Source organism: Marmota flaviventris, chromosome 6 (genome assembly GCF_047511675.1).
Source record: "Marmota flaviventris isolate mMarFla1 chromosome 6, mMarFla1.hap1, whole genome shotgun sequence".
NCBI lineage: Eukaryota > Metazoa > Chordata > Mammalia > Rodentia > Sciuridae > Marmota > Marmota flaviventris.
Genome location: NC_092503.1, coordinates 158,786,437 through 158,812,964, shown reverse-complemented (window position 1 = coordinate 158,812,964; position 26,528 = coordinate 158,786,437).

The following is a 26,528-nucleotide window of genomic DNA, read 5'->3' as shown; positions in this document are numbered from 1 at the left end:
TTGTGTATGTGTACGTGCATGGTGGTGGTGCACACATGAGTCAGAATTCCCCAAAGAATCAGAATCGATGTGAGGGTGAGGGAGAAAGAGGAGAACGAAGGAGGAGAAGGACTAGGGGAGGTGAGAAGGGAGGAGAGGCAGCATGAAGCACTGGTCACATAAATATGCACTCTGAGAAGAGCCACGGTCAAGCTGGAGGCTTGATGGCAGGTGGTGTGGATCAGAGGCCTGAGAGCTGCAGAGCCAGCAGTGAAGACCCCAGTCCAGACCTTCAGCCTGTGCACTCAAGGAAGGCACAGAGGGATGCAAAACTGCAACATTCTGGGTCCAAGTTGAACTTCAGTGTCTTATCAACTCAACAGGTTATGGTCAGGGTAGAAAATAAATTGCTAAACAAAGAAAGTAGGAACACAATAGCAACTAGAGAAGTAGCTGAAATAGACCAAAATTAGGCTTATCTTTCTGGAATATTCCAGATGTAGGCATTGTCCAGGGTGTCAGTAGCTGCCCTCCAAGTATTGTGCCAAGCCCCCATACTCCTCCTGCTGCTCCCTGCTGCTCTCTGGCCCTCTAGCAAGGTTCCCGCCAGTGCATGCATGTGGCTCACACTGCTCACCCACATCACCACTCCCAGGAGGAAAAGGAGGGGAGGTACATCTGAGGAGGCCACTCAGAAGCACTTCTTGTCAGTGCTTGCCCCTCAGTTATGGCTTATCCCATGGCCTCAGTGGGCTGGGTGAAGCAATTCTAACTGGCAGCCATGTGGTCCCCCAAAGTAGGAAATTGTCATCACCAAAAGGAGGAAAAAGCCAATGTTCACTGGAGATCAGTGACTGTTCACTGCTCCCTGGGCCATTAAGAGAGGGCTGGGAGACTCCATGGTATTTCTCTTTGGGGACCACAGATGCACACCCCAGCACCACCTGAGCTATGCCAGAGATGCCTGAAAACCTGGATATGCCCTAGACACCCTTTTAAACAGAGACCACCAATGAAATCAAGGGGAAATTATCTCCCTCTCAGCTGTGGGCTAGATACCAAACTCTGGCTTTTAGCATCTCTTTAAGGTTCTTCCTTTTATTTATCCACCTGACCAATAAGACTTCTTGTTTTGTTAGTGTAGAAATTATATGCTTTCTGAAGTCTACACAGTAGAAGAAATCCTTCTACACCCAATTTTGATTTCAAAGCACTAAAACTTGAAAAAAAGAACAAAACTTCATGTCATGAATAAAACCCTCTGTGTGTGTGTGTGTGTGTGTGTGTGTGTGTGTACATGTGTATACCTTCATGGATGTGCTGTGCCATACCCAGTGTTTTCATGGGCCTTTCCATCATTGTGACCAAAATACCCAATGAGAACAACTTAAATAAGGGGAAGTTTATCAGGGGCTCATGGTTTCAGAGGTCCCAGTCCATAGATGGCAGACTTCATTTCTCCAGGCCTGAGGTGAGACTGGAGGATATCATGGGGGAAGGATCCTGGAGAAGAAATCTGCTCAGTTTATGGCGGGATCAGGAAGCACAGAGACAGAGGGAGGGGAAGAGGCAGCAGAAAGACCCAGCTCCTTCAGCCATGCCCCACCTGCCAACAGCTACCACCCAGCCTGTCCATTCCAACTGGGATGGACTGATTAGGTTCCAGCTCTCACAGTCCAATCACTTCACCTCTGAATATTTCTGCATTAACCCAGGAGCTTTGGGGAGACACCTCACATCCAAACCATAACACCCATCATCATATCCATCAGGGCAGAGGGGAGAGAGAAAAGGGTGTGGCTGCCTGGTAATCTTGCCCCCCTGGCCCCTTGAAACCTTGGATCAGAATTGCCTAGAGTGCCTGGAACAGAGGCATCCTCATGCCGAAGAATGCTGTGCCCACCATCTACCTTTAAAGCTGCCCCTGGAGGCTTTAATTTCCATTGGGAACATTTTCAGAAACTTTACATTTAAAGTCAATTTCTAAGTTCTATATTATTATTATTATTATTATTATTATTATTATTATTATTATTATTATCAATTTGTGTAATGGTGCTAGGGACAGAAGCCAGGGCCTTGGGAATACTGGACCAGTGTCCTACCTGATCTAAATCCCTGCCCTCAAATGTCTCTGTTTACTCTTCACAGGGAGACCCTCCACTTTCACTCTTGGTGAAACGTGGTGCCAATCCCCAAAATCTCATTTACAAAGTCCTTGTGGGGCAGACACAGGTCCTGGTGCCCTGGAGAGCAGCCTGGAGCTCCAGTCACTGAGCTCCCTGTCACCTGTGGCAAAAGTCCCTATGTCTTTTTGTGAAGTCCCTGGTCACTTTCTGAGTACTGTCTGACAATCACACTCCAGTGTCTCTTTGTTTGGCCTGAGGCTCTGGGGTAGGATAAAGAGAAAAAACAACCAGAAAATTGTGCAGGTCCTCTCTGTCCTGTCAGTGTGTCTGGCTCTTACTCCATTGGCCCCAGAGAGCAGAAGCGCTCAGCCACCCTGGGCAGTCTCCAGGCAGGGTACTGGCATTAAGAGACTGGCCTAATGTGTGGGGTTGCAAGCAGAGCTGCTGGCCCCACCCCGCAAAAAAAAAAAATTAGTAGGACAACACAAAAGAATTACTTAACCTAAAAAGGAATGTGGTACTAACATATGCTATATTATAAATGAACTTCAAAACATTGTACTAAGTGAAACATTTCTCCGGTTCCCTGTCCACAGGGTCTCTCCTTCCTGCCTACCCTGCAGTGCTTGGGGGGGACCTAAGTACAGGCTGCTGTTGCCTTTCTGGAAATCTCAGTGGCCGCTTCCTTTGCTCTTCCTTTCCCCTTCAGAATCTACGTTTTCAGAACCATGATATTATTCCTTGCCCACACCCTTTGCAAGTGGACTTCATGCACCAATGGCACTCCCCACTGGTTCCACACTTCTCCACCTGAAACTTTGGAGTAATCACGTACACAATATCGCCCTGATAGTTTAAACCCACGGAAAAGAGCCCGTAGTCAGCCCCTCCACACTGGAGACTGCAGACAACTAGTGTCTCCTGGTTTTATTAGGAACCCCCGTGGTTTCTTCAAGTCTACACTGTTATGTTTCTTGAGATTGTGATTAAATTTACGCTCAAGGCCTGGGGGTTTGTCTCAAGCAGTAGCACTCACGCCTGGCATGCGCGAGTGATATGAAATCTATTCTATTAGAGAAGGGTGATGTATTTGGTTAAGAATAAACATTGGGTTAGTGGTGTGGCTCAGGGGAAGAGCACTTGCCTAGCGTCAAATATTTACTGAATTAAACTTGAAAAATAATTTCTGTTTTTTAAAAAAATTCCCTGAAAAATAATCAAAGGGAAGTGCTAAAAATAATTCATGGATAATTTAATTATAAATGCTGATTTTAAGTCCTTTAGGTATAAACCAAGGAGTGGGAGAGCTGGGTCAAATGGTGGTTCCATTCCAAGCTTTCTGAGGAATCTCCATCCTGCTTTCCAGAGTGGCTGCACCAATTTTCAGTCCCACCAGCGATGCATGAGTGTGCCTTTTCCCGACATCCTTGCAGTACCTCTTTATCCTTATCTTTCCAAATTAAACTGAGATACTTTTCCTACTGCGTCGCCTTCTCTGTTAACTTTTTAAGTGATTGATCACTCACGAGATCAATCTGTATCCCCTTATTTGCATGAGGTTAGGAGGCATTAAATACTATTTATCTATCTGACATCTATCACCTTATTGATTGATTGATTGATTGATTGACTGAGTAACTGTTCTTAAAACCTCTGATCGAGTTGAAAAGCAGATTGACAGAACAAAGTCTTGCCATGATGTTTTGTGTCAGAAGACACAAATCCTACTAAGAAATCTAGAGCAGGAAAACAGAATACTGTAGGGAAGGCTGACAGAAGGCAGCTTTCTTCTGTTCCTTAGCCCTGTTCTTTTTCACCAATCAATTCTGAGAATCCACATTTAGGATGATAAGGTAAAATAATTAAATTCAATCACAAATACAATGAATCACATGTCTTTGACTTCAAATGATAAGAGGCCCTCCCCATAGTCTAAATAACATACATACTCCCCTACCATCTCTTTTCATTGCCACACTGGGGCCCAAACTTCCAACACTGAAACTTTGGGGGACACAGTTAAACCAAATCCAAACCATTTCAGCTCATATGAGCACAAAGCTGTGCCTGAGGCTCTAGATTTCTGCCTATTGTTTCCTTCATTACAAGGATTTCTGCTTTTTTCCCCCCAGAATCTCTGCCTCTTTATTGAAGTGATCTTTCACTTCCTGTATTTTCTCTCTGATTTCATTTCTTATACTGTTCCTTAGTGACCATAAATAAATAAACAAACAAACAAATTAATAAATACATAAACCCTCAATTGATGACCCATTACAGTTTTTAAAAATCCTTAATTGGGACACATAAACCAAATTTAGGAGAGATTGACTATGGATATGAGATGAGCCAAGGATACAAGGGAAGCTTACCCAAGTTATGTTAAGGTTTCAGTAAAAGCTAAATGATGTAGACAGTATTCCTAGTTGCCCTGTAATTATAATGAAACAAACTACAATTACAATAAATAAGGAATCCATAAGACAGAAAATAAAAAGTAACATATCCTCATGTATTATTAGATAGCTGTAATATTACAATCAAGACAAGTTAGTAAAAAATCCTGAATCATGAATCTAAAAATTAGAGCATAATCCAAACAGACATTTCAGGTTCACTCTGAGCCATGATTTTTCTTTTTATGCTGCTTCTTATGCTCTTATTTTTCAAATGAGTGAATCCTTGTACTTCAAGAGGCATGTCATGTCTTGGCTGAATTACCCAGGCCTTCCTTGCTTTTAATGATGATAATGATGATGATGATCATCATCATTATCAGTGATGATATGACAGTCCCAGCTGTCCCCCACCCATATCTGTTTGGTCTGGGAAGCAGATGCCATGTTGGGATGTGGTGGGATCATCACCTCTCATTAAACAAGAGACACTGGAGCTGCTGGGTATCCCTCCATAGAAGTGGAAATCTGCTGCTCTCTCTGCCTGGACCTGGGACTCAGTCTCTTGCTCTTTGCCCTCACCAGAGGTCTCTCTGAATACCCTATAGTGCCCACCTTTCCTTCTGCCATTCTCACTTCCCTGGCCTGCTTGGTTTCTACCCACAGGCCTCATAAACACCTGCCATCATGTATATGCATCTATCGTCTCTCTCCTTTACTAGGATGCAACCCCATATCAGCAGAGACTTGGATTGATTTTACTTGTTGCTGTCTGCCTGGAGCCCAAGAGAGTTTCTGGCATGCAGTACGTGGGCAATAAAAATAAGTGAGCTGCTGAATGAATTATGAGATTGTTGTGAAAAACAGAGGGAGATGTGTCTGTCAAGGATTTCACAGGGTACCAGGCCTGTGCAGATCCTCCATACAAATTAGCTATTTGTATTGCTGTCATCAGACTCCCAGGGAAAGACTGAGCTGGTGACTCCACTCAAATCTTAGCTCTGTAGGATGCCTCCCAGGTTACAGCAGAGATGCACACACCACCCAATGCATTTGCCGTGGGTGTAGTCTCAGTATTTCTAAGATCAGCACAAGAAGTGGAAAACCAAACACAGTTTGAATTACAAATTCCTGTGGTTCCAATGTGTTCCCCAAGTTTCATATATAGGGAACTTGGTGACCATTTTCACAATGTTCAGAGTTGTGGCCTTTGAGAAACAGAGCCCTCATGCATGGATTAATCCATTCCTTAATTAGTGGATAAAACCATTCCCGAATTAATGGTTTAATGGGTTAGCCTTGGAGTGAGCTCTCTCCAGCACCTGTCTTGCCTGGGAAGCCATCTGCCATGTTGTGTTGCAGCCAGAGATGCACCAGATACCACACCTGGGAATTTCTGGCCCCTGGAACTCTGAGATAAATCAACTACTGTTCTCTATAAAGTGCTCAATCTGTGGTATTCAGTTACAGCCACAGAAAACCAAATCAGTCATGCTTGAAGCGTCTTTAAGAAGAACTTACTGAAGACTCACCTGATAATTTTCTCTAGTACCAGCCCAGGTGTTCCTCCATATTAAGAGACTGGTGGTTCTTCTGTTGAGTAACAGATGGAGCAGTAGGCCTGTGTTAGGGACACGGATGTACCAAAAATGGTGACAATAGTTGAAGCCATTATCATGGTTATTGTGTAAGTATCAGAATGGTTCTCAGTTGGGCAAAATGTGGTCTTGGACCCAACGTGGGAGATGAGCAGTCTGTGTCTTCTAAGGCACCTTGGTTGGTGTGCTCTCGTAGATGTCAGGCCCAGTGGCCATGGTGGCTTCACTTGTGCTCATTCTGCCTGGTGTGTCCCTCTCCACCCTCCCTACTCTTTCTACCACACATGTGGTTAAAGTGCTTGTGTTTGTGGAGTCATAGCAGTGACATGAGACTGTCCTGCTCAGATTGTTCCCCAGCTGGAAGAATCTTTAAAGCCCTCCTATCCAACCTTCCTGTTTTGCACCGGGTCTGTAAGGAAAGCAGAGGTGGCCAGTCTCTAGCACGCAGTTAAAAAGCTCCAGGACTAAAACCCAGCAGTGTGGCCCTCTGGTCCAGTGACTTTTCTGACCCTTACTCAGCTGCCTTCCAAGTCTCCAAAGTCACACTGCCATTCTCCTGTCTTCTTTTCCTGCTCCTAAAGCCAGAGAAGAGGACTGTGTCCTTCAGTCCCCCTACTCTGAGTGTAGGACCCACGCATCCTCTGAGGAAGGCAGTGCTGTCCTCCACTCTGGCCCCGCCTCAGTCTCCACCCCAGTGCTTCCCCAGGAGTGACTAGATTTCCTCATGGCCTGCAGGAACTGCCCCACTGCTCTGTCAAGGAACCTGTGTCCCCCTTTCCCATCCTCCAGCAGCCACCATCATGCTTGGTAGGGAACATCACCCTGGAAGCCCCTGTCATGGGAATCAGGACAACACAGGCCACAGGAGTCTCCTATTTTCTTTTGGAGTGGGGTTGAGCAGGGGCAACTTCATCAGAGACCAGGAGACACATCCAGACAGACAGCCCAAGTCGGATAGGAGGAGGACCCTGAGACTCCAGCCATGTAAACACAAGTGCATTTTTAAAATAATCAGCATTCACATGGTAGATGGTAGATGATTGTGGTAGATTAGATTGTGGTAGATTAGAGTGTGGCTAGGAATGGCCTCATATCACAGAGTTGCCCAGAGGAGGCTTCTCACAGGGCAAGACATAATACAGAGCAACAGTGTGTTGCTGGAGAGCCAGCGGAGTTCTAGAAAATGTCTGACCACTGATGAATTGGATTCTGCTTTTGTGTTTAGACTGGGGCCATTGGACCACTTTCCCAGTCCTTCAAGCACAAATCCACCAAGGCCACCACCATCCACCTCACTCCCCCCATTCACAACTGCCACATGCCACCCACACACGTATGCATGTGTGTGCAAACACACACAAAATCACACACAACAAACACAAGCATTTTCTTTCCTTCTCCTCTGGTTTTGGCCTCTTCAGTCTTCTCAAGGGTTATGACCATGTAGGAAATGCCACTAAGAAGGAGACACCGAGAAGTGAGAGCCAGTTGGAACAGGGCTGCTCATGGATTTCCCCAGGTCCTTTGATGGTGCTAGGTGTTAGTTACCCAGCATCCTCTTCCCCCTGAGTTCTTTTTCTTGGGGATCCCATTGGAGACAAGACCTCCACATTTCACTTACAGCTTCCCTGTTTCACCATGAGAGTCATTCAAGTAGGGAAGCAGGGAGAAGGACAAGGGAACCTTACAAGGTTTGTATCTGTCTGAGTCTTTGCCTTCTAAGGCCTGAGGTGGCTGTTCTCACCACCTTGAGGTTGAAAGTAAAGTCAGTGTGTTTCAGAAGGTCCCTCTCCAGGGTGACTGACAATGCCATTTTGTGTTTTGAATGAATTTGGCTCCAGGGGTTTCTTCTCCAGCCATCATATTGGGAAATCTTGATGATAAAGAGCAGGGACACAGACAGCTGTAGGAATCCCCTGTGCATGGTTCTATAAGAGCATCATGATACAGTTTGTCTTAGGAGCATTTCCAAGTGTGAGGAGCTGAGGCTCTGCCATGATTTACTGACACCACAGGGGATATATGTGACATGACATAGAAACCCTTGCTTATTCCCTCCCTTTTTAGTTACTTACTGGATTACTGCTCCAAACCAAAAGTCCATCATGTATTCTCCCTGGTAACCTGCTGTCCTTGATCAAAGGCTTGGAGCCTGGGGTTTACATGATCTATGCACCAAGATGCTATTCTAACAGAAATAAATTAGGTCCCAACATCTGAGAGTCATCATGTCTATGCATACGTGGCAATTTTTAGGAAAATCACAAGAGGATCAAAAGCAAGATTAAACCACATCTATTTGGGTTTAAACGATATTGTCTGTGTAGTTAGTTGTTTCCGCACACGTGTGTGTGTGTGTGTGTGTGTGTGTAAACCTGCCCAGCTGTTTTTTTTTTTTTATCTTAAATCTTTAGTCTTTATTAAAGAAGTGTTTCCATTGGCTAGCCAGTATTATTTCTAAGAGTTAAAGTATTTTGGAAAAGGGGCTAAGGAAAAAATCCTATCCCTGGAGTCCTTTCTGGCTTCACAGAAAACTGACACAGACGTTTCATTGAATTCTAAACAGAAAGGATTTTCTCAACTGTGTGTCTTTGGAGATAAATTAGGTCCTTCCACCTTTTTCTACAAGTGACTGATTACAGTTGATGTTGATAAGAAACTCAAAGCAAAAAAAAAAAAAAATCCCAAAAGACACACATGATATAATAAACAAACATTTATGTGAACGTGTGTGCCATTGAATAGGAATGGGTTGCTTTTGAAAACTGCCATCTATCAGTAAATAATCTCATTTAACAGGGGTAGGGGTGTGAATACCCCACACGGTGTTTCTTTTGGACATCTGACACCTCCATCTATTAAGAAATCACATCTGATTACAAAATCCTCTGATGTTTTTTCCTCCCTTTTTAGTTTCTTAACTGGAGCTGCACTAGTTGGTTCATTAGACTGACACTCAAAAGCAAAAAGAAAAGAATGAATCAAAGGAATGTGACACAACAACCCAGACCCTTCTAAGCCCTTGCTCAGCTGCTTCCTGGGAGATGGTCATTTGGTGCAGTTTCTAGCTATTTGGAAAAGCCACCAAAATGTTTACACGCATGCATGCACACTCGCCTGTACGCCCGCATGCCTGCCCGCCTGCACACACATGCACAAGCTCACACAAACACAGACATCGACTGTTGTTCTCGCCACATGTCAACCAGCAGCAGGCAATGGGAAAGCGGATGTTGTCATCAAATAAATAAGTGTTCGTTGTGGCGCCTGCAACCGGTTCTCTGTTGGACACAAGCAGGGGGTTCATTTTCTCTTTCAGACAAGGATGTCCTAGAGTTTTGGTGCTTGGTTCATGTGCTTCCCCCTGCTAGGAGGCCAAAAGAAGTGGTTCCGCTCCTCCTCAATTTTGATGGCCATAAAACTCTGTGTTTGAAAATAAGTGACTATTAAGTCCATGCATTTTTAATTCACGGGGTGCTTATGTGCTAACTGTGTCTTTCATGTGTTCAGAAGGCTCTGTGTGGGCAGTGCTGGGCTTGGCCATCCTACCTGCCTCACCTCCATCACTGAGTATCGTGGCTGCCTTTGGCTCATTCTCCTGTTCACAGGCTGGGGTTGTGCCGTGGCTAACATCACAATAGTGCAGTCAGGATTAAATGAGAAAGGTCATGGATGTGGCTCACAGTGTGCCTGCCACAGATGAAGGGTTCAAGAAATATTTGGAATTGCTGTGTTTGGATCTTGAATGTATCTCCAAGGCCCATGTGCTGACAGCTTCATCCTAGTGTAGGGGGATCTGGGAGGGGGGTAGAGCCGGTTAAAGCTGGGGTTGATGAGAGGCTTTAGGTCAATGGGGCATGCCCCCCAAAAGACTGTGGGGCCCTGCCGTGTTTCTCCCTTGTGGTTACCCAGGAGGTGAAAGGATCTTCTCTGTTCCTACCATGATGTGCTGTCACCTGCTAGGGGGCTAAAAGCAAGAGGTCCAACCACCAGCTGACTAAAACCTTCAAAACTCTATGCTAAACTAAACCTTTCCTCTTTGTAAGTTGATCATCTCAGGTATTTTGTTACAGGAATGGACCATTGGCTAACACAGTTAACATGATTCTTTGGAGACTGGCCTAAATCTGTCTGCTCCTCACCTGATATTGCTCCATTGTATCCTGTGTGCTTAGGTCAGAGGCCAGGTTTCTTTTCTAAACATGGAATTGAGAGTATCAGGTCTTTCCATCTTGAGATTTCTCACTCCATTCCCTCTCTTTCTCTTTTTTATCTCCCACTCCTGGAAAAGCCATGGTCTTTCCTTCTGGAACCCATCTCCTCTAGAGAGAGAACATGGGTGGTGCCAATGTCAGTCAAAGGCAGTGACCCTTACATGCTCACTCAGTGGAAAAGACTGCAATGACTTGGTCATGCTGCCCTCGTTGGCCCAGGGTAAAGCCCCGAGCAGAGTGGGCCGTGGATATATAACAACAAGTCCTGTGTTCTTGGCCTGGTCCTTCTGGCCTTGCCTGAGCCTGCACTCCATCCCTGTGATCTCTCAAGGCCCTTCACATGCCTGCCCTTGGGGGTGATTAAAATACTGCCTTTCCTGAGCCTCCTACCATGGCCTCCTCTCCTTGTCTTCCTTTCCCAGGTTCATCTTGCAGTCACTCCTCTTCAGGAACCTTTATGGCTCCTGTTACAGCTGGGTTAGGGACGGTCAGAGTGAGTCCACTCTTCTAAAAGCAGACAGAGAAGATATCAGGATGTTACTGTCTATGGAGGAAGGAAATTTTTAAATTGTCTTCTAAAACACAGATAAAATTTACAGAGCTTACTGTGTGCCAGACATGGGGCTCGATGCTTTGTCCACCCGTATCTCTGTCTTCCTGAAAATTCCATGAGGTGAGTCCTATTCTTCCCATTGATTAATAATGAGTCAGCGTTAAGAAGTTAACCTTGCTAAGCACATGTGGTCTGGGTGCGTACCACGGCCTAATCATTTTTCTTGCCCCTTTGTCTGTCGATGAGTTCATTGGCACCAAAACAAGCATGCTAAATGCAGAGTAGGTTCCCTGCTAAATTCCCCCAGAAGCCAATCGGGCCACGCATTGCAAACTAATGTCTCTCAGACCAAAGTGCAGCCCCATGGCTCCCGGGCATACCTTGGTTTTACAAGGATTCCAGTTATGTGGGGTCTCCCACTCATCCCCACAGCCTGTTCTTTGATCCTCAAAACCACCCTAGGATCCAAAACTGCATAAGTCCCACTTTGCAGATGTGGAATGAGCAGGGGTGTTGCTGGAGCAATTAGCCAAGGCTGTGGGGTGCGTATGTGGCTGGACTGAAAAACAGACCCATGTTCTCCCAGTTTCAGAAAGCCTGCAAGCGTCACTCAGAGGCTACAAAATTGGAAAGTCACATTATTTTTTTCAGCACAAATAGGCATTGAAGATCTAAATCCTGAGCTTATAATGGAACAGTGAGAACTCCACGTTTTGTTTGTCTGCCCACATCTTGCCCGGGAGGTGACTTGAGGACAGAGTCCTGCTTTTAATAAACACAGAATGATGGAAGTTGGATTTCCAATGCCTATGTATATATAATTAGAGGAATCACCCTCATTCTTGTACTTTAGTCAATATTTAGATTCAATATATCTCAGAGCATTTGAGAGCCTTACAGTGACTATTAGAATCAACTGGGACAATGTAACAGAATTAGTCCATTGGGACTTACATGCAAGACAAATTTATAAATGTCTCAACCCAATCATACCACTTGATTTTGACTATATTGTAATTTTAATATCCCTGGGTACATTGCAAACACTTTGGTCTTAACCAGATGTAATTCAACTATGGTCACTATTGGTGGTTATGGAACAATGCAACAAACCACAATGAGAAGTGACTTTTGGACATATGTGAAGTTCAGCCTTTGGCCAATGGAATGGATGATTCACAGTGCCAAGCTTAGGCACCCCTTCCCCCGGATGTACAATGTGAATCAGGTGGGTGAATGGTGAGAATGGCCTTAGGCCTGAGCCTAAGGAACTCCATTTTAAAAACTCCAGTTTGAAACCTGCATTCTCACCAGGCACACCCACAGATCCCTCCAGATGACCTCAGACAATTACTTCCCCTTACTCTGATAAACAGAGTGAAGCCTCTGGCAGGCTGCACTCTCCTGATAAGAGGATAAAGTGAGAAGATAAGGGTGGAGACCACCAGACCAGATGTTTCTGACCCCAGGGTAAATGATATCCTGGAGAAGTCTGGTGGTGGCTAATAAGGATTTCAAGGGGGGTCATAAAGCCCCAAAATTTAGTGTAAAATATAGAGCTAATGAACAGGGATTCAGCCAACTGAAACAAGGATGCACTCAGGCTGGAAAGCCTGGTGAGGAACTGGACTGACATCTCATTACTCATCTCAGATTTTTAAATGGTATCCTATGTTCATGAATGTTTCACTATTTTGGTTTCTCTTACTGTCATGTCTTTTAGATCTACAAGGTCTAAAAAGTCATGGAATGATTTAGCCTCATCTACTTGGTTTTCTGGTGACTTATTTTTCAAAACTTGTTTACACTTTATTTTATTATTTTATTTTTTATGTGGTGTTGAGGATTGAACACATTCCTCACATGTGCGAGGCAAACACTCTACCACTGAGCCACAATCTTAGCCCTGATGACTGGTATTTTTTAATATGTGACTGGAAACAATTTAAAATGCATACCAGTATTTCAGACACTTGACTTAAAACACAACATGCCTTGTATAAAAAAATATTAGCATCAATTTTTTTGTATCAAGTTTATGCATGGTGTCTTTACTGTAGAAATACACTGCTTACTTCAAGCAGATGAATATTGGGACTCTTATGGAAGTTCATCTTTTAGGCTTGGGTCTAATTTTTGTTCTTTTATTTTAATTTTTTTTGAGAGAAATTTTTAATATTTATTTATTCTTTTTAGTTTTCGGCAGACACAACATCTTTGTTTGTATGTGGTGCTGAGGATCGAACCCGGGCCGCACGCATGCCAGGCGACTGCGCTACCGCTTGAGTCACATCCCAGCCCCTAATTTTTGTTCTTTAATTAAAAACCTTACAATGAAATGACTTTGAGTCTAACTGAACTGTGACTTCAATTACCACCTTTATTCCAGATGACTGAGGAGAAAACAATAATAATATATTTCTACTGATTTTCAATAGCTGGATTTGGCCACTTAAGATAGTTTTTCTGGTCATGATAATAACATATATGTAAGATGGATAGCTTCATGAGAGATTCAAAGACAGTCCTAAAATACTGCCAAAGAGCTTTCTACACATAATGTTAGAGTATTCTAACATCATGGAAAATATTCTGAAAGAGCAACTTATGTAGCCATTATTAAAACAAGAGATTTAAATCTCCCAAGTCACATATATGAGGAACTGCATAATTAAAGCATAATGACCAACATTTCTACTGAGGACTTTTTATGTCAGAAACACATCCATATTTTATAGTTGTTCTTCTTTCATACATAATAGCTCTAGAGTATAAGTAGTATGACCCCATCTATATCATATGAGATGATCAGGTTTAGCATCAAGGTAAAACTTGAGCTCAATGGAAGATCAAAAATGCAAATTAAAAAAAAAATCTTAGAGGGGATGCTTCTCAGTGTCATCTTAGATGATATATTAAAGACATTAGGTCTGGTAATAAATGGTCAAAAATACAGCACTGAAACAATACACCTATTGGCATACCTACTACATTGAGATTCATTTTTTGACAAAGTTGCAATTCTTTATTTTGTGCAATCATCTCATTTCAATTCACCAAAAAATGTAAAGTTCTCAATATGTTTCTAGTGTTTAATCAAGAAGAGAAAGATGAAATCAAAGTAACACACTACCCCAGAAAACCTCTGAGATTATATCAAGATAAAATTATATCAAGAACTATTTTGATAACATATGGTAATTCTGAATCTATAAAAAAAGCCAATGTACAGGGGGAGCACAGATACCATTACATAATCCAGACATGATTTGGTAATAATATGGGAATGGCACCTGGAGAGTGTTAGAAAAACTTGTTAACTGAAGTGGAAAAAGGGCATGTTGGGTGAATCCACATCTATCCCTGGTAATAGCATAGGCTGAGATTGATGAAGATGATACTATTTGAAATGAAAACTTCTGCTTCATTTTCTCCTAAGATATTTACTATTTATATGGAATATGAAAAAAGATGAAAAATACCAAGTAAATGATATTATTTTATTAGTATAAGAAACATGTTTCTCTGAAGTTCATCTTGAGGTCTCAGCTAACACCATCATTTTCTTCTACAACTTCACATTCCTTTTCTAGCACAAGAACATTACCATTGGTATCTTGGCCCTGATACACCTAGGGGTGCTGGTAATGATGGGGTTTATAGCTACAGATTTTTTTTTTTGTCTCAGAATTTTAGAGGTGACATCGAATGTAAATAAATAATCTACTTCCACAGGTTTTTTGCGGGGCTTCTCCATTTGTACCACTTGCCTGCTGAATGTCCTCTATGATACCACCATCAGCCCCAGAAGCTCCTGCTTGGCAAAGATTAACCATGAATTCCCACATCAGAGCCTGTGATTCCTTGTTTCCTATGGGTATTCTACATGATGTTGAATGCTTGCTTCTCATTCTCTTCTACTGCCATCACCAATGTGACCTCACATGATCTTATATTTATTACTGTATGCTGAACAATTGCACCAATGTGTTACTTCCCAAGGCATTTATTTTTTATATTGGGGGTATTCCAGGAAGTCTTCTTTCTAGGGCTCATGTCCTTAGTTCGGTCTAAAGGTCAATAAATAGATAAACCTCTCACTAAAAAATAAAGGATGTTATCACTATTAATGCCTGAACATTAAAATAAATAAACAATGTTTATTTACAACTCTAAGCCCATAGATATGAGAACTTAGATTACATAGATCAATTTGTTGGAAGACACAAACTATCAAAATGCATTGTGTCCTTGGTGATCATCATAAAGGGAAGAAATTATTGGTTTCAGCATTGGATCCTCACCAAGCCATGGGTTTATTAAGGGTAGGACCATGACATGGTATCAATTATACGTCAAAGGAAAAAATAATTAACATAAATAGAAAATGGTTCCCTCAGAAGAAGACAGAAGAAATTACAAGCACACTGTGGCAGTGCACAGAATATCCAAAATGTGGCCTCTGTCTACTGGGGAATCTACAGAATGCATGAACTCTATACCTGCTGGGAAAAAGAAAAGTGTTGCAACCCTCCAGCTAATTGGGCTTTTTAATTTGGTATTATAAAAAAAAATTAGCCAATGATAAAGCAATATTTCTTGCAGGATTGAATGCTGATGAGGCATTTGCAAGAATATAAAATAGATTCCCAGAGCTATTCAGTATAGAAATGTTGTCCAGAAATGAACTTCAGAAATAGCCCAAATGTCCATCATTTGATTAATTTCAACTTTGGTCTAGCTACACCATGGAAGGTTAAGATCTTTGCATATGTGGAGTGTTTTCCAGGTTGTTTCATTGAGTAAAAAAAATAAGGGGCAGACAGAATATTCAGGAGCACTCCCTTTTGGGTAAGAAAGAAATTTACATAATAACATATCATTATTCTTGCCTCCTACCAAAACAAGAAACAGTAAGAATATATACTAGAAACAAAATAAAACAGATGTTCATGAGGGGCAATGGGAGGAGATTATTAGGGATGGGGTAGAGGTGAGACTTTAGTGTATTTTAACATGGGTTTATATTTGAGCCACATAAACAATGACCATATTCAAAACATAGAATTAATTAAAGGACAAAAATCAAGCCTGACAGACAGGTGAGAATCTGACCACCCAAACATGAACATACTATTCTGTGACTAAATAATTTCTTAAGCTTGCATAATTTCCAGAATCTTTTACTCCAATGTGAACAAAATTTTTACCTAAAGTAGCAACCCTGGTTGTGGTGTTACAGTTACTGGTCAGTACTTGGCAATAAATGATGTCAGAATTCATATGCAATGTTTATTGTCAGCACAGCAATGGATCACATGGGTTTCATGCTTTCTTCATGAGACTGTAGTTTACAAGGGCAGGGGCCACTTCTTATCTAGAGTGAGCAGCCTGCTAAATACACAGATACTACTATTAACATACACTGAAGAATTCTTTAACAGTTTAATGCCAAGAACATAGAGAGGACTTGACAGTTGCTTCCAGGTCCAGATTTCAGAAGCTTGGCTATACGCACTTGGCTATACACACTTGAGACTCAGCAGTTTCTCTGCTGCCCCGCCTTTGGTTCCAGAGAGAGCATGTCTTCCTCTAAGCTAAGACAGAAATACAGACCTGAAGTACCTGGCATTTGGTGATTTCCCTTTTGGGGTGGCTTTACTCCAAGATATTCTCCAATCCCTGGAGTAATTGGAGTCCTCAAAGTTGCTCCATTATCTTGATAACAGCAGCCCTTGCACTGAAGGATCTCACAGAGAGTGCATTTGAATGTCATCTCCTCCCAGCCCTTGTGATAATCCCATTCCCGTCAAGCAGGCACAGTAAAGTGCAAAAGTGACAACCGGGGACAGAACTGGCAGGTGACAGTATAGTGTGGGATTTCATAGATTCCATAAAAAATTCCTTTTTACATATCTATATCTATATTCTATTGGCTCTGTTTCTCTGGGGAACACTGACACAGCATTGTCAGGTTAAATGAGTTAGTGAGTGGACAGCACTTGGAGCTGTTGTAGGCACCTTGTAGCGGCCCCTTTGATGTGATTTCACCTCCTTACCCACTCCTTCAGCTGGTGGATTGAGTTGTGTTGATATTTAGAAGGGGACCCATATGCTCTGGCTCATATAGTAAAATCATTTCCTGGAGAGTGGACAATCTTGGAGGGTGAGTAGCCCTGCATTTGCTAACAGATATAACTGCCTTAGCCCAGGTAGACCCCAACAAAGGGGTAAACTGGACCTTCAAGGCTCATGATTTTACAGAGGCTGACCCAGAAGAAGTAGCCTACACTGTCCTGTGGAACAGGATCAAACTCAGACTCAGGTTCAAATTCTGACTAACTATGAACATTTATGCTAGTATCTTCATCTCCATGACTGGAAGAATATGTGCCTTCAATAAATGTTAGCCCCTCTTCTTTAGAAACAATTATTAAGATTTCTCCTGGGAAGAAGTTCCACGTGTCTTCTCCTAACGTCATGTGTATTCTATGTCCTGTATGCCATTCCATCGTACTTTGAATCAGCAAAATATCACCCAAGGAGATTACAGAATTCAATACAGTCTCATGGTTTTCTGGTTCTTGCCCAAGAAATGGCACAGGGAGGCCTTAGGAAATTCGTGCAATGAAGCTGAAATATTTTATTGATAACAATTTTATGGAGACCAGGGGTATTGTAGCAAATGACCTCCTAGGCCTGTCTCTTCTCACCTTGGTGAACATTGGGGCCAGGGAAGGGGTGGGGAGTGATGGCTGGGGCTAAGAGGCAGTGCCCCTGGTGCAAGCAGAGACAGGGCCTGGGGGATGTCACGGAGGGTGCTGGTTTGGGCACCAGAGGACCCCAGATTCCAAAGTGGGTTCCTGCCACTTCCTAGCTGTGTGACTCGGAGTCCATTGCTTAACCTTGCAGGCCTATTTTTTCTCTGTGGAATAGGGAGGACGGTAATACCCTCTTAGGGCAGTTGTGAGGACCTAAGGGGAGTCATTAAAGTTCTCAGCTGCTATGATCACTACTTTCTCTGTGGTCCAAACCTGGGCTGAGGCGCCCGGGTCCAAGGCCCTTGCAGGCGCATGCGCACAAACTCCCGCCAGCCAGGTGAGACCCAGACAGCTGCCTAGCCCCTGGATTTTAATCCTTCAGGGTCAAGGGGGTGGGCAGAGTGGATTCAGGGGAAGGAGTAATGATAGAAGGTCGGGAGAACTGCTAGTTCTGACCCTCCAGCCTGTGGGCTGTGTAAATGGGAGCCCGCCAAGATGGGTCCAGACCTGGTCTGAGCACCCAGCAGTGAGGGCGGGGGACTGAGAAGAGGAGTGGAGTCTCGCGAGATTTCATGGTGGTGGCGGTAGTGGTGGCGGCAGAGGCCCCATGGCTGGTGAGTGGCGGGCTGTGGTGTTGGTCTTTCGGGGCTGAGGAGGGTGAGAGGGGCTGAAACCAAGGTCCTGGGCGAGGGGAGCGGGCAGGCAGGTGGCCCACATCTTTGGAGGAGCCCAGCACACCCCGTGGCTGCGGTGGCACCACCTGATTCGCGCTACCTGGACCTGCGCCCAGCTGGTCAGCCAGGGCTGCGGGCCGGTCCTCCTGGCCAGTCAGACCTCGCACTCGGGAGTGACCCCAGGTCCCGCCTCAGTTTCCCGGGTGGAGGGGTGGCGCTGCTGGCCATGGCAGCTCCACTTTGCTGTGTGCCAGGCGCTTAACTTGTGCGCTTCCATGCTCGGACTGCACAGAGAGGTGCAGCGCCCTGACCAAAGTCACACTGCTGGGACGTGGTGGGATGGGCTTCCCACACCCACGCGGGCCTGCACCCCTTCCTTTCCTCCAGTCCTTCTCCCAGCAGTGCTCACAGCTGGTTCCCTGGGGTCCTGGTGGGCTGCAGAGTGTGTGTCTGGGACCCACTCTGAAGTTGGATGCAGCGTGGTTTGTGAGTTCCTTGGGACAGGCTTTTTCCACGCCTTTTGTCCGATTCCCGGGAGGTCTTCCACCCCTAAACTGTCTATTGGCCCAGTGTGAGAGGGCAGAGGTGGGCTTAGAGTGACCCTTGTATGCCAGGGGTGGGGTCACTAGCCCAACAAAATTGGAATACTGGAGCCGAAGCCTTGCCTCAGGCAAAGGAAAGTTTGATTCCCCTTGAAGCACCGATTCCAGTCTGGGACAGTTGGTTGTCAACCCCAGAACCAAGGCTCCTCTCCTTGGTGTTGAACGTTTATCAAGTCCACTTGCACACATCACTGAGGGGGGAGGGGAGGCCCAAACCAAAGTCAGACAGAAAGTGGGGACAGCGCTCCCCATCCCTGCAGCTGCCAAAGCCAGAAGGAGGAGAGGAGCCCCCCCCCGAGGGTGGCTGCCCCACAGTGGAGAGGAGGGGCAGATGTCAGCCAGACGACAACGTCCCCATGCACCACAGCACTGCTGCCCGGCCACCACTGCCTTCCGAGGCACTGCCCAGCATCCTCCCTGGTCCTCGGGTAGGCGTGGCTCTCAGAAGAGCGGGGTGCTCATGCTGCCCACCTCACTTGGCTCCTTGACGAAGATCTCGAAGGACTGGGAGACGTTGGCGACAGCCAACAGGATCCCCATCCCCAAGCCGATGGCACCCAGGAAGGCAGCCAGGACCAAGAGGCCCCAAGGCACAGGCCCCCAGAGTGAGGGGACCGAGTGAGGGGACTCCTGGAGTACCAGGTGGTGGCTGCAGGGCCCTCAGTCCCCAATGCCACCCAGGGTGCCCTGAGCTCCCCCAGCAGCTGGCCGGGCTGACACCAGCTGCCCCCCAGGCTGCGGGTGGCACTTTCGTCCGGATCTTGTACAGTCACATCAGGGGACTTGGGGGGACTACAAAATGCTGCCCATGAGCCTGGGTCATTCGCTCAGATTCAAAGGGCAAAAGATCAGCCAGTGGCAAGGACCCGCGGGTGACCTGGTGCTGTGGTCCCCTAGCTCCTGAGACGGGCCTTCTCCATCGAGAGCCACTGAATTCCCCACTGTCCATCGCTCAGCAGCCAGTCTGGGCAAATGGGGGGTCACTTCTGGCTCTAGCTGTCCTGAGACACTTGGACCACAGGGTCCTTTTCTGATTCCTACTCCAGCATGCATTGTCGGGGACTTGTCCCCTCAGCCCTCGGCTACTGGTGGGGAAGAGGCCCTCCTGCCACCTGCACTGAGCAGGCCCAGGCCCAGCTCCTGTTCAACCAGGAAGACAGAAAATCCCGAGGGCATGACCTGCCCACTTCGGCCACTGGGCCTGAGGGGAGGCAGGGAGGCTTCCAGCACAGGGGCCCAGGGTGGGCTCAGGAGCCAAGGAACGTCACCTAGCTGTGGCACAGGTGGCAGGGCCACTGTGCTAAAGATGTGTCCATTCTGCACCTGACCCCCTGTCCCCACGGCCTGGAGCAGCTATTCTCAAAGACAGGTTGAGGCCAGGCAGGGGCCAGAGGCCCCACTGTGTCTCCAGGAAGGTCTTACTGTCCTTACTGGTTTTATTCCTGGAGAGACCTGCATTCTCCTCAGTGTTTAGAGCAGCTCAACTCACAGTAGCCAAGCTACAGAACCAGCATAGATGCCCCTCAGCAGATGGATGGATAAAGAAACTGTGGTCCCTATACACAGTGGAATATTACTCAGCCATAAAGAAGAATGAAATGATGGCATCTGAAGGTCAATGGATGGAGCTGGAGAGGATCATGCTGAGTAATACTGTAAGCCAATTCCAAAAACCAAAGGCCGAGTGTCCTCTCTGACATGCAGATGCTGACTCACAATAGGGGAGAAGAGAAGAGAATTTCATTGGATGAGACAAAGGGAAGGGAGGGGAGGGACTGGGAGAGACAGGGGAATGAATGGACGTCACTTTCCCATGTTCACATAGGAACACAACCAGGGAAACCCCACAGCAGGGCCAGCCACAGGAATGAAAATCACGCCCCGTGTAGGTGACATGACAGGATGAAGGCTGCTGTCACGGGGAGCTAAGAAGAACAAATTCAGAGACAAACCTGTGTTCCCACCTATGACAAGGGACAAGGCGCGATGTCAATCAGTGTCCTCATCAAAGATGAAGTGGGCTCTGCTGGCCTCTGGGAGCCAGTGTGAGGGAGCTGACACTCAGGTCACCAGAGCGGCCCCACCTCCTCAGGCCTTTGCTCCCTACAGGATTGTGGAGCCTCAGAGGCCCGCGGAGACCCTGCCATTCAGGGACAGGGCAGCTGTGGCCTTTGGTCCCCCTGCTGTCTCCTCCCAGGGGCAACATGCACTCCCTTCTTCCCATCCTGACTTGTGACATCATGGGTAGGGACAGACCCGGGCAGCAGGGACAGCCGGCAGCACCTACCTGATAACACAGTGGCCTTGGTTGGAGGCAAAAACCACGATGGGGGCGATGGAAGATTCCAGAGCTCGGTGCAGGGAGGTGAAGCCCTCGATGGCCAGCAGGTGCACCTCGTCCACGAACAGCACGCTGGGGACCAGCTCGGACACTCCCTGGTCGATGTACTTGTTCACCACCTTGTTGATCTCACCTTGGACAGGGTCCCAACCAGTGCGGGAAATGTCACCTGCTCTCTTCTCCCCACCTCAATTCCCTCCAGACCCAACCCTGCAGCCTGGTTCTCCTACTGGCTCTCTGACCCCAGGCTGGGTACTGGACCCATTCCAGGTTTGGTGTCATCATTTGAAAACAAGAATCATGCCAGGTGTGGTGGCACACGCATATAACCCCAGCAGCCTGGGAGGTTGAGGCAGGAGGATCGCAAATTGGAGGCCAGTCTCAGCAACTTAGTAAGGCCCTGAGCAATTCAGTTGAGACCCTGTCTCTGAATAAAATACAGAATAAGGCTGGGGATGGGGCTCAGGGGTCAAGAGCCCCTGAGTTGTATCCCTGTACCCTCATCTAAAAAAAAGAAAACAGGCATCATCGCCCCCAAATCCCACAAAAAGCCTTCTGTGGAGCTGTGTGGGGTGCAGTGTCCAGGAGCTGCCCCATCTAGCCCTGAGCCTGATGCTGAGACAACCCACTTGGGAGCCCTAGGGAGATGTGTTTTCATATGCAGATTCTCCTCTGCTGCACTCAGTCAAGGAGCCCTTTTGGGGCCCTGCGTGAGAATGCTCAGGTTCATGAACTTTCCATCCAGTGCAGTTAGAATCCTCTCCCCGGGAAACCTGAGCAAGGAGGGTCAGAGCAGGCCCAGCCTCGGCTCCAGAACCACCAGCCTCTGCAGAAAGGCAGACCCACCTCAGGTCCCAGCCCTCACCAGCGCCCCCTGTCATCAGGATGGAGCTGTTCCCAAAGAACCGGGATCTGAGGCCTGTCCTCGCCCAGAGCCATGACGCGGGGCTGTCAAAACCCAGTTCAGAGACAGATCTGCTCTTGGCCACTCATGGAGGAGCTTAGGCTGCTGCGAGGCCTCAAGGCAACAGTGGATTCATGTTGAACTTACGTTTTCAGGGAGTAAAGTGGTAATGGGCCTGAGAAGGACATAAAATTGGGGAAGAGCCAGGTGCAGTGGCACACGCCTGTCATCCCAGCAGCCGGGAAGGCTGAGGCAGGAGGATCACAAGTTGGAGGCCAGCCTCAGCAACCTAGCAAGGGCCTAAGCAACTCAGCCAGGCCCTGTCTCTAAATAAAAAATAAAAGTGCTGGGATGGGGCTCAGTGGTCGAGGGCCCCCGAGTTCAATCACTTGCATAAAAAAAAAAAGTCTACAAAGGAGCAAGGGGGACCCACTGCCTGGTGTCAAAGTCGGCACCTTTCTGGGACCTCAAAGGAAGCTGATGCTGACCATAGTGGGGCCAGAGCACACAGTGTGGCCACGGCTTCTAAAGGGAGTGAAGACTCAGAGCCGGGAGCATGTCAGAGGCAGGGCCTCAACTTGGCTCTGGGCCCAGGCTTCGCCACGCATCCTCCCTGTGATCTCTGTCTTCTTTGGCTTCATCAACTGGCCCATCATGGACAGGATGTCTTGTCCCCCCTGTAGGAGAGAGGACTTTCTAAGGCTGCTACCAAGGCCCATCCTTCTGCCTCCTGCAGGTCCTGATGTCACTCAACTTGGAAGCCTGAGGTAGACAGGCCCAGCACAGCTCCCCTGGGAAGGAGGAGGGGCTCCTGAACTCAGAGGGATCCCCTGGAGGTTTCCTCTGACCTGCAAGAATCAAGCAGAGTCGTGCATGGTGGTACGTGTCTTTAAAAATCCTGGCAATTTGGGAGGCTGAGCCAGGAGGACCGCAAGTTGGAGGCCAGCCTCAGAAACTTAGTGAGGTCCTGAGCAACTCAGCAAGACCCTGTCTCTAAGTAAATATAAAAAGGCCTGCGGACGGGGCTCCATGCGTAAGCACCCCTGGGGTTTAAGCTTCAGTACAAAAACAAAAACAAAAACTCATATTGGTCTAGAAGTTTCTCAGTGGTGATAAGTAGACAGGGGAAGGCCTAGTGGACCATGGCCCAGCTGGTGGCCAGGAGAGGGGCTGCAGGCGCTGTTTCTGGCCATGACAGCACAAAGGACACGGGTTTCATCTGCTGGCTCTGGTATCTAAGTCCCTGACAGGGATCTTTATCACGTCAAGGGAGCAGCACAGACGGGGACAGATGACCCTCTCTCCCTCCCTCTGCAGCTTTGCAGGAATTCAAAGATGCAGGGACAGAAGGTTCCTGTCTGAGGGGAGGCCACGGCTTGCCCTTTATTCTGTGGCAGGATCTAGAAATGTCTCCTCATCTGTTGCCATCAAAAGCCCCTGCTGTGTCCCCCACCCCCCCACTCCAGGGGCGACTACCATCAAATGTGCCTATTGACCTCTACTTTTTCAAATTTCAAAGCATTTCAGTTCCCACTGAGCCATTGAAACTCAAGCAACTGTGTGAAGGCCAGTTTTATCAGGTTTTTGTCTCACAAAAATGGGGTTTTTTAAAAATTTTTTTAAGTTGCAAATGGACACAATTCCTTTATTTTTATTTTTTATTTTTTACGTGGTGCTGAGGATTGAACCCAGGGCCCCACACCTGTTAGGTGGGTGCTCTACCACTGAGCCCCTGCCCCAGCCCAGAAAAATGGTGTTGTTGTTGTTTTTTTTAAATTTAAGTTCTTAAATTAATATTCAGGTATTTGAAAGGTTGTGATATCTTACTGGTCACATTTATTTTTGATTCTTTTTGGTACCAGGAATGGAATTCAGGGGCCCTCAACCCCTGAGCCCCATCCCCAGCCCCTTTTATATGTTATTTAGAGACAAGGTCTCACTGAGTTGCTCAGGGTCTGGCTAAGTTGCTGAGGCTGGCCTCCAACTTGTGATCCTCCTGCCTCAGCCTCCTGAGCTATTGGAATATGGTTCATATGTTTAATTAATGAGTTAAATAAAATCACTGGCACATGCTTAAATAAGGAAAAGTAAGCCAGGCACCGTAGCACACATCTGTAGCCATAATTACTCAGCATACTGAGGCAAGAGGATGGTTTGAACCCAGGAGTTCACTATGCTTGGGAAACATAGTGAGACCCTGAAAAATAGAAAATGAAAAGGGAAAAGAAAAGGAGAAATGAAGAAAAAACAATAGAGAGAAAAATTTTAAATGTAAAACCCAGGTGTGGTTGTACACACGTATAATCCCAGCAGCTCAGGAGGCTGAGGCAGGAGGATCGAGAGTTGGAGGCCAGCCTCGGCAACTTGGCAAGACCCTGTCTCTAAATAAAATATAAAGCATGCTGTGGATGGGGCTCAGGGGTGAAGTGCCCCTGGGTTCAATCCCTGGTACCAAAAAATAAAAATAAAAAGCCTAAGTTCAATGTAACATAAAGCTTAGCTTCTGGACACAAGTTCAGAATTAGAACTCTTCATTTCAGCATTAGTGTCACACAGGGGCTGGGGGTGGCTCAGTGGCCATAGTCCCAAAAGTGGGAGAGACAGAGACAGACAGGGAGAGAGAGAGAGAGAGAGAGAGAGAAGACAATTGAGATGAGGTCCCTGCTGATGTTGGCCCTGATCACTTGGCTGAGGTGTCTGTCACACATCTCCACTGTAAGTGACTTTTTTATTCCTCCATTGAGCACTGGTATGTCAGGCAGGATGACTGAGGGCAAAGCATTCTTGTGAGAGTTCTTTGGCCTGGGAATTGGGGCTTTTTCCCACACTTGCCTATTCATTCAGTCATTTGTTTACACCAAAATGGCCTTCAGACTGTTTATTTAGACTCTTGGCTACAATCCACCATAACTTCATTTGTTATTCAATTGCCCAATTGTTCCAGCTTTGGCCAATGGGAGCATGTCCAGTGCCTCCTGTGTTCCAGGGAGCAAGGTTCTTTACTGTGTGCTTTTCTCTTTAAGCTCTGCCAAACCCTGGGGAAACTGACACACTCCAGGACCACTAGTGGATCTCCTGCTGCAGGCCTTTATCCAAGAAGCCCCATTCCTTTGATGTGAGAAAGCTTGTAGGAACCAAGAGTGGCTCTGGCATCCTCAGGCTCCTTGCTGTGCATTATCACTTCTAGGCCTATCACACTCTAACCCCAAGAGCACACCGATTAACCATATTTTCCAAATGTACCCCATCTGGTAAGAATGAGGCAGATCGGGCATTCATGCTGTCCTCTCCTTCAGTCCTACCACTGGGTCCTTCTGGACTTGGCTTACCTATTTGCACAGTAAGGAAGCTTGCTCAATATCCACTTTCCATTGTCCGTTTCCAGTGTGCAGAGCCACAGGGCCAGGGTGGCACACAGTCACCACAGGAGCAACCAGGGAGCAGTTGCATGTGGACTCCTTCGGTGCTGCCAACTTGGCTAAGGTCCAGCGATGTGGAGGTCAATGCCTTTAGCTCCTGGCTAGATGTTTGGCAGCCCTGCGGTTTAGGGAAAACCTACATAAAAGAAACTCATCTAACTTTGATAGACTTCAGTATTTCTTAAATTTTGCAAACACAATCTTGGTTTTATTCATCTAGTATCAGTGAATATCACATGAGCTACAGAGTATAATTTTTTTAGCTATTTGATTTTATACACCCCTTCCAATAGTATATTTTATATGATTTTATACATCCCATTTCCAACTAGTACCAAAACTATAAAATATTCAGAAGCATGAAAATATATATTTTTAATTGTGCAAGCTTTTTCACATATTAAACTCAGAACTTCAATTTGTCCTTCAACATGCTGGACTGCTAAAATTTGAAGGTTATGTCACCTTAAAATTTACTTGTATGGACATGACTTTATTATAGCCACTCTCTTTAAGGTAAGAAGATTAAAGAAGTAGATTTTTTTATGGTTTGCTTTAGTATATTGAACATCTTTCTAAAATAAACTATAAGAAAGCCATTCTAATTCAGTGGAAGAGATGCTGAAAGATTCAAGATTAACATCCATTATTAGCAATGGAAAACGGAGGGAAAGATCCATGAATTGTGCTCGTAGAATTCTGTCCCCATGGGAGACGGAAGGGTCAAGCCATGTTGCAGTCTGGCTGCAGCAAAATAACCGGGGGGTGACGAACAAGTTGTGTACATTGATATGCAGGAGTGGAAGCCGTTTATTGTAGGACAACAGAGGTATTTATACATTCCACACAGCTTATCTAATTAACATAAACTAGATACAGCAGTCAACCAATAAGGAATTTCCACACTTAATGGCTCGCTGGCATTACTTCACAAACCATTCCCTCTGGCATTTTGCCA